Source organism: Musca autumnalis, unplaced genomic scaffold, assembly GCF_047663935.1.
Source record: "Musca autumnalis isolate F117 unplaced genomic scaffold, ASM4766393v1 scaffold_7, whole genome shotgun sequence".
Taxonomy (NCBI): Eukaryota; Metazoa; Arthropoda; class Insecta; order Diptera; family Muscidae; genus Musca; species Musca autumnalis.
In genome coordinates this window covers 190,989-200,748 of record NW_027412310.1, presented here as the reverse complement: position 1 = coordinate 200,748, position 9,760 = coordinate 190,989, and the positions used below count along the sequence as shown (strand labels likewise).

Below are 9,760 nucleotides of genomic sequence, written 5' to 3'. Positions count from 1 at the left end.
TAACAGTCATATTGAGCGGACATGGTACTGTGGTCTTTGCTGCGGCTTAGCTCGCCGGAATGGGGAGGTTCTTCTTCCGCTGAACTGTACATATAAATTTGTGTACCATGGGTTTTGATTGTATACGGGATAGTTAAACATCAAGCAAATAAAAGCAAACATGACAAAAAGACTGAGACGGATGTATTTCGATACAATAACCTTTGTTCATTCAATCTAAAATGAACATGGTGATTTCCGTTTCTTTGAGGTTATGGTGTTATACCTCGATGGCTTTTGCCCACCCCATATGACATTATTTCAGTCATCCATGGTATTTTCATGCCATCATCTTCGTTGAAAATACCCCAATATTGTCCTATCACATCTCTAACTAATATTCAACCCATTATGTGTTTGATTTTAAGACAGATTGTTTTGACAACAACAAAGAATCTAAATATATTTTACCTGTCATAAATAAATATTGTTTTGCCTTTTTAATTTTTTTTTTAGCTCAATATAAAATATTTCAAATAGTTTTTGTTTAGATTTAATATATTTATACATTTTATAATTATTAGAGTAATCGTTTATTCTATATTTACAAAAAGTATTGTGATAGTTATTCTTTTATCTATTTATAACAATTTCTAAACGTTTATATTTTTTAAAAAAATTAATGGCATGCAGAAAATTGGTTTCGTTATTATTATTTATTTTTCTAATTTTCTTTAGAAATTGTTGTAAATAGTGCACAATATTTATCTTATTAGTTTTGGTACTTATGATATCTTTATATATATTTTTAATTCTATTTGTTTATAATTACTTGATAGACACGTGGAAAATTGTGTAACATCTTAAGGTTAGGTTTAGACATTTAAAATTATCAAATCTGACACAGTTTTCAATTTTTTTTTATTCAGTGATTTTATGATGTACGTGGGTTTCTATTAGGAATACCCTAATGTTTCTTAATAGTAGTGCACATTTTATGCGTTAAATTATGCTTTTCATTCTAATTAAATTTATAAATTTCTATTTTTTTTTTCGAATTACGATTTTTTTTGTAGAAAGTTGAGGTATTTTACCAGTGCTTATGATGATTTTTTTTATAGGACGTTATGGCTCATATTACCATAAAATGACCACATTGACATATAGATGGAAGTCTTCAATTAAGTTTTAATTTTAAATCTCATCATCTCTACGGCTCAAATAGTTTGCACTTCTTTGCTTATCATTACTCGATTTTGTGTTTGTACTCACTTTTTATATTGTTAGTGAATAGGGATTAGCTATATGGTGTTCTACTTTTGCTCCTACTACCACAAGTTGATGCTCAGAACATGTGGTGTCTCCATTTAAATGATAGTTTGGCGACTACCGCGGAATTGAAGTCGTCAAAAAAAAAAGCCCATATGACTTCTGGGTTATTCGAAGACTAGATGTCTTACCACAATATTCTATAAGGTAGAATTGCAGAAGGATTCATTTATTAAACACGCATCAAAGAAGATCACATCATTTATGTCAAAAATGCTTACCCGAGCAACAATATAAAACCTTTCACAAAAAATGTCCGCAATTATTTAATTTATGATTATTATTATAGTAATACTAAAAATAAGAAATTTTTATAGCAACTACTATTTCAAAAAGATTATAATTTCACCTTGTAATTTTATGGCTAACCTATAATTTTATCTAGTTAAGCACATTATGGTGATCAAACTTTACTCTTACAAACTTATGAAATGAAAGAAAGATGACATTGAAAAGGTTGAAACTCACATGTTGGAGTTAGTAATGTACAGTAAATTCCTTTACAACTGTGCTGGATTTATATGTCAAGCGTTTTGTTCAGATGTCGTTCTTGAATGAAATTTGGTAGCACTGTCTCTTAAGATGAGATGTTTGATTGGGTTGAAATATCTAAGAATATCGATATTTATTTACAACTCTCCTAAATGGGTTGGTCAACATTACTTTAAATCCAAAAATGTTTAAAACAATTTGTTTAATAGTAATATTTTTGTATCAATCATTTCTGACTGTGCAATAGTTGTTCTACACATCGTACGATTTGTTGGAAACAAATCAGTTGGTTTGCCATGGTGTAATTTCGGCCAGATGAAAAAGATAAATCGCAATACAATTGCGGAATTCCTAACCATTGTATTTATTTACGAAAGGAAGGCAAAAAATGAAGGAAATAAAGAAATAAAACAAAAAAAATTATTTATCACAGCCAGCAGGTGGCTGTCACAAAGCCAACTCATTTGACGTAGCCCGTGAAGCTTAAATGAGTTGGGAATTAGTTTAAGAATAATTCAGTCAGGTAAATACGTATGCATACATATAATGATTGCGTTCGCCAACAATATGAATTTGTTTTCTTTTATGTATTTGCAGATGTCGATGTCAACGCATGTCCCACCAAACAAAATACCAGCGTAGGTTTTTTTTGAGATGGAGGTATTTGTAGTCCCTCCTATTATTTCGGGATTTTTAAATCAATGTTTGTCTATCTTTATTACAGATTTTTAAATCAATGTTTGTCCATCTTTATTGCTGTTCTTAGACATTACAAAGTTATGAAATCACAGGAAAATAAATTCTGCATTCTTATTGTGGAGACAAGGAACTTGGAAAACATTTACTACAACATGCATGGAATCATTAAGGAGCCAACCATTGGGTTTTCTCAGGGCAGCAAAGGATTGTTTCAAAGTTTGCATAAAAAACAAACTATTATGTATTAATAGTTCTATGAAAAATATTATTTTTCGGAAAAATCCTAATTGTTGTGTCCACAAACCATGATGAGGTGTAACAGCCTACATATGCAATTCATTACAGTTTAAACATTGTTATTTTAGCAACAAAGTTATGTGAGATGTATACATATGTGTAATTACAATCAATGGTTTTTGTTCGCAGATAAAAAAAAATTAGATGCTTAATGTGTTTGATAGAGTAATATTAGAGTAAAGCTACTAAACAGTAATTGAAATTTCTTACAAATGTTTCTCTGTGACAAAATTGTACATTTGTTATGAATAAAACAACATATATTTCGTATTGTAAATGTATCCTCTATGAATTTTTGTTCAATATAAACATTGAAGATTGATGGACGTAGACTTCAAGACTTATAAGGGTGGAGGTTTGACTTTGTGGTATTACTTTCACGTTTCTGGACAACGTTTGGCTATTTAGATATCCATTACTGTTTAGATAAACTCTAATATTTATCTCAAAGTTCCTCCATGTGATACCGAGATTTTCACCGGAAGTTACGAAGAATGGCCTTACTTCCGTGATATGTTCACGGCAGTGTATATTGATCACCCACAACTTTCTCAGGTTCAAAAGCTCTATCATCTAAGAAACAAAACTAGAGGTCCAGCTAGTGCTATCGTCAAAAGATATCCTCTCTCTAATGACAATTTCCTATTGTCCTGGAATGCGCTCTAATCACGTTATGAAAACAAGCGCGTCTTGGTTGACAAACAGATCAACATTCTCTTTAATATTCCAGTTGCAACCGCAGAAAATAGTGAATCTTTACAAAATATTCACTCTACAGTTAATGATTGTCTCTGCATCCTAAAACTCTTCAAGTTGATGTGTCAAGTTAGGATCCAATACTGATTCATTTAGTTTCTACAAAACTACCTGAGCAAACCCTGTCTCTATGGGAGCAATCACTAAAATCTCACAAAGAATTGCCAACATGGTCTCAACTCGATGAATTTCTTTCAAATAGATTCGAAGTAGTAGAGCGCATTGCAAATATTCGAAATGCAAAGGAGAATCAAGCCATATTCCCGTCTCATGATTACTATAAAACGCCAAACTATGTCTCATATGAAAAATTGGCTTTAAAATGCTCGTACTGTCATGCGAATCATCAAGTAAGAGCTTGTTCTGATTTCCGCAAATTGACAACTCAACAGCGTCTCGATTTCGTTACAAAAAGTAACATATGTGGCAACTGCTTATCCCCATCTCACATTAAAATTAATTGCAAATCTACAAACACTTGTTTAATATGCAACAAAACCCACCATACTCTTTTACACATCAACAGCTTTTACTCTGAAACGCCCAATTCTATCAAATATGATGCAAATAAAAATCGACAATCATACTTGTCTCAAATTGGAAGCTCTACCATACCCGTCTCGTCTCAAATAGAAAGCTCTGCCATACCCATATCGTCTCAAATACAAGCAAATTTTTCAACCGAAAGCAATACAATTCTTCTACGAACAGCTTTAGTTCAAATTACACACTTTACGAGCATTAATAGATTCTGGATCTCAAAAAACATTCATTACGCAAATTTTTGCAAATCGATTAAAGCTCCCCATTAAAAATACTAATTGCTTTGAAATTACTGGCGTTGGTGGTCAAAAACAAGTCTCTAAAAGCGAATGTAAGATATCAATAGTTGCTAATAAGCACAATATAAAATTCTTCTCTGTGTCAGCCATCGTATTACCTCAAGTCACTAAACCTCTTCCCGCAGTCTCTATTAAAATCTGTGATCCCAACTCTCTCAAAAATATCGACTTGGCCGACCCACGCTTTTATGAATCCTCGGAAATAGATATCATTCTTGGAGCAGACGTCGAAAGATTCATAAGTCTGGATGGCATTAAGAAAAATGTATTTGGGAATACATCAGCATATAACACCATATCTGGATGGGTACTTAGTGGCCCGATTTTCGCAGAAAATTCTCTCGCCTCTACCGCAAACTTCATTGCATCAAATTTTGTTTCAATTGGCAAAAATAAAAAACGTAAAAACTCGTCTCAAAAAACTTCTAAGTCTGCAAGAAAATGTGCATGCATTAAATCTGGATACCAATTTTGTGATATGTACTCTTAATACATCTGTAACAAAATCTACCTCAAATGCTCATTGCTCTACTTTAATCTATACAAACACATTTGATTCTTGCCCAAAGAAATAGTCTCAATTCGTTGGTGGGGAAGGACTAACCTATTGGTTAGTTTCTTAAATGATTCTCTTCTCAAAATATATCTGTAATTAATTTCATTAACTCAAATTTTTCTTTCAGTGTTAATATTGTTCAATACTTATGCTCACACACCTACTCACTTACCAAAAATGTCAAACTTTGCAATGGCTCAACATAGCATGGTGCTAGTGTGCTGTACTAGCAGTCAAGAGAACGTAAGTTCGAGCCCTACTCCAAACAAAGTTTTATTTAATTCAACAAAAAAAACTTTAAAAATTGATCCCAACCATCTAAAAATTCGACATTACAAATAAAAACAAGTAAACATTAGGAAAAAGAAATTTACAGAACTAACATTTAAAAATAGAACTCACAAAAATTGTAAAACAAAATATAACCACATTACACCACTCACTTAGCCAAAATCTCAACCTATACCAACGACCTGGCGTAGCTTAGTGCTAGGGTATTTGGTTAGGAGTCTAGAGGTCCTGGGTTCGAGCACTATTCCAAGCGAATTTTTGTTTATTTAAAAAAACCTAAAAAAATGATCCAGTACATCAAAAAATGCAAATAAAGGAAATTAAAAATAAAAAGAAGTAAAAAATTAAGAAATGAAGAAATAAAATCAATTTGCAAAAAATAGCTTCTAAAAATAGAACTTACAAAGTTGTAGAACAAAATAGAAATTAAAATAACTAAGGAGGAATCTAAGAAATCGATTATTCTTAATTATTTGTGTGTTTCTATAATTAAAATAGATCATATACAGTCAGTATCATTCCTTTTTCAAGTGGCTGCTTAGGCCAGTGGAAGTGTTGTAGTCTACCACGACTAAGGAAAGGGGTTCGATCCTTGAGTCGGTCGATTTTCCCAAATGACTTTTTCATTCGTAAATAAATTATTTAAAATTTAAAACAGCTCAAATCCAATAAAACTAAAAAAAACAAAAGCCAGACCGCATGAATTACAACACGTGTCCTACTTCTAAAAATAGAGTGCAAAATGTAAGCCGCTGAATTCTAACGTTGTAATCTATCATACAATCACATGTCTCAAGCCACCCGCCTAACACTAAGCCCGGCTCATCACGTATAGCTCTGTAGCCCAGAGCAAGCGTGCCAGACTATCGAAGTGAAGGTTGCGAGTTCGATCCCCACTCAGGGAATATTAAAAAATAATTTTAAATTGAAAATGAAAAATAATTACTATGGTCTCATGTTTCTTCACATATAGAATGCTATGAACTTTTATTAATATGTCTTCAATTGCAGGTCAAACGAACCGAGTAAAGCTGCAATACTCCATATTCTCATTGCAGCAGGAATACTACGACATCCAGATCCTCAGCAGCTTCATCACTTATTATCCATTCCGGCCAATGGCGGGGGAGCATGTTTAATCTTCGTTTAAACAACGTTAAAATGTACTAAATTATTTTTGCTTTCAATGAATTTTAACTATTGTTTGTACCTTTTATGAAATAGCTAATGTAAATATGTCTTAAGTTTTTAATTGTCAATGTAACAGTCATATTGAGCGGACATGGTACTGTGGTCTTTGCTGCGGCTTAGCTCGCCGGAATGGGGAGGTTCTTCTTCCGCTGAACTGTACATATAAATTTGTGTACCATGGGTTTTGATTGTATACGGGATAGTTAAACATCAAGCAAATAAAAGCAAACATGACAAAAAGACTGAGACGGATGTATTTCGATACAATAACCTTTGTTCATTCAATCTAAAATGAACATGGTGATTTCCGTTTCTTTGAGGTTATGGTGTTATACCTCGATGGCTTTTGCCCACCCCATATGACATTATTTCAGTCATCCATGGTATTTTCATGCCATCATCTTCGTTGAAAATACCCCAATATTGTCCTATCACATCTCTAACTAATATTCAACCCATTATGTGTTTGATTTTAAGACAGATTGTTTTGACAACAACAAAGAATCTAAATATATTTTACCTGTCATAAATAAATATTGTTTTGCCTTTTTAATTTTTTTTTTAGCTCAATATAAAATATTTCAAATAGTTTTTGTTTAGATTTAATATATTTATACATTTTATAATTATTAGAGTAATCGTTTATTCTATATTTACAAAAAGTATTGTGATAGTTATTCTTTTATCTATTTATAACAATTTCTAAACGTTTATATTTTTTAAAAAAATTAATGGCATGCAGAAAATGGGTTTCGTTATTATTATTTATTTTTCTAATTTTCTTTAGAAATTGTTGTAAATAGTGCACAATATTTATCTTATTAGTTTTGGTATTTATGATATCTTTATATATATTTTTAATTCTATTTGTTTATAATTACTTGATAGACACGTGGAAAATTGTGTAACATCTTAAGGTTAGGTTTAGACATTTAAAATTATCAAATCTGACACAGTTTTCAATTTTTTTTTATTCAGTGATTTTATGATGTACGTGGGTTTCTATTAGGAATACCCTAATGTTTCTTAATAGTAGTGCACATTTTATGCGTTAAATTATGCTTTTCATTCTAATTAAATTTATAAATTTCTATTTTTTTTTCGAATTACGATTTTTTTTGTAGAAAGTTGAGGTATTTTACCAGTGCTTATGATGATTTTTTTTATAGGACGTTATGGCTCATATTACCATAAAATGACCACATTGACATATAGATGGAAGTCTTCAATTAAGTTTTAATTTTAAATCTCATCATCTCTATGGCTCAAATAGTTTGCACTTCTTTGCTTATCATTACTCGATTTTGTGTTTGTACTCACTTTTTATATTGTTAGTGAATAGGGATTAGCTATATGGTGTTCTACTTTTGCTCCTACTACCACAAGTTGATGCTCAGAACATGTGGTGTCTCCATTTAAATGATAGTTTGGCGACTACCGCGGAATTGAAGTCGTCAAAAAAAAAGCCCATATGACTTCTGGGTTATTCGAAGACTAGATGTCTTACCACAATATTCTATAAGGTAGAATTGCAGAAGGATTCATTTATTAAACACGCATCAAAGAAGATCACATCATTTATGTCAAAAATGCTTACCCGAGCAACAATATAAAACCTTTCACAAAAAATGTCCGCAATTATTTAATTTATGATTATTATTATAGTAATACTAAAAATAAGAAATTTTTATAGCAACTACTATTTCAAAAAGATTATAATTTCACCTTGTAATTTTATGGCTAACCTATAATTTTATCTAGTTAAGCACATTATGGTGATCAAACTTTACTCTTACAAACTTATGAAATGAAAGAAAGATGACATTGAAAAGGTTGAAACTCACATGTTGGAGTTAGTAATGTACAGTAAATTCCTTTACAACTGTGCTGGATTTATATGTCAAGCGTTTTGTTCAGATGTCGTTCTTGAATGAAATTTGGTAGCACTGTCTCTTAAGATGAGATGTTTGATTGGGTTGAAATATCTAAGAATATCGATATTTATTTACAACTCTCCTAAATGGGTTGGTCAACATTACTTTAAATCCAAAAATGTTTAAAACAATTTGTTTAATAGTAATATTTTTGTATCAATCATTTCTGACTGTGCAATAGTTGTTCTACACATCGTACGATTTGTTGGAAACAAATCAGTTGGTTTGCCATGGTGTAATTACGGCCAGATGAAAAAGATAAATCGCAATACAATTGCGGAATTCCTAACCATTGTATTTATTTACGAAAGGAAGGCAAAAAATGAAGGAAATAAAGAAATAAAACAAAAAAAATTATTTATCACAGCCAGCAGGTGGCTGTCACAAAGCCAACTCATTTGACGTAGCCCGTGAAGCTTAAATGAGTTGGGAATTAGTTTAAGAATAATTCAGTCAGGTAAATACGTATGCATACATATAATGATTGCGTTCGCCAACAATATGAATTTGTTTTCTTTTATGTATTTGCAGATGTCGATGTCAACGCATGTCCCACCAAACAAAATACCAGCGTAGGTTTTTTTTGAGATGGAGGTATTTGTAGTCCCTCCTATTATTTCGGGATTTTTAAATCAATGTTTGTCTATCTTTATTACAGATTTTTAAATCAATGTTTGTCCATCTTTATTGCTGTTCTTAGACATTACAAAGTTATGAAATCACAGGAAAATAAATTCTGCATTCTTATTGTGGAGACAAGGAACTTGGAAAACATTTACTACAACATGCATGGAATCATTAAGGAGCCAACCATTGGGTTTTCTCAGGGCAGCAAAGGATTGTTTCAAAGTTTGCATAAAAAACAAACTATTATGTATTAATAGTTCTATGAAAAATATTATTTTTCGGAAAAATCCTAATTGTTGTGTCCACAAACCATGATGAGGTGTAACAGCCTACATATGCAATTCATTACAGTTTAAACATTGTTATTTTAGCAACAAAGTTATGTGAGATGTATACATATGTGTAATTACAATCAATGGTTTTTGTTCGCAGATAAAAAAAATTAGATGCTTAATGTGTTTGATAGAGTAATATTAGAGTAAAGCTACTAAACAGTAATTGAAATTTCTTACAAATGTTTCTCTGTGACAAAATTGTACATTTGTTATGAATAAAACAACATATATTTCGTATTGTAAATGTATCCTCTATGAATTTTTGTTCAATATAAACATTGAAGATTGATGGACGTAGACTTCAAGACTTATAAGGGTGGAGGTTTGACTTTGTGGTATTACTTTCACGTTTCTGGACAACGTTTGGCTATTTAGATATCCATTACTGTTTAGATTTGGATATTAAAATGTGGGACTTTATGGTTCGAAGAT

The 9,760-nt window shown here is 31.4% G+C and overlaps 2 long non-coding RNA genes across 2 annotated transcripts; both read left to right on the top strand.

Moving 5' to 3' along the window:
• The first annotated feature begins 2,145 nt into the window (after positions 1–2,145).
• LOC141388196 (uncharacterized) lies at positions 2,146–3,049 on the top strand. The gene is made up of 3 exons (XR_012408756.1): positions 2,146–2,323; positions 2,398–2,460; positions 2,525–3,049. It is a non-coding gene; the product is annotated as an uncharacterized lncRNA (long non-coding RNA).
• A 5,596-nt stretch (positions 3,050–8,645) lies between these two features.
• On the top strand, positions 8,646–9,548 carry LOC141388183 (uncharacterized). The gene is made up of 3 exons (XR_012408752.1): positions 8,646–8,823; positions 8,898–8,960; positions 9,025–9,548. It is a non-coding gene; the product is annotated as an uncharacterized lncRNA (long non-coding RNA).
• Positions 9,549–9,760: the final 212 nt, after the last annotated feature.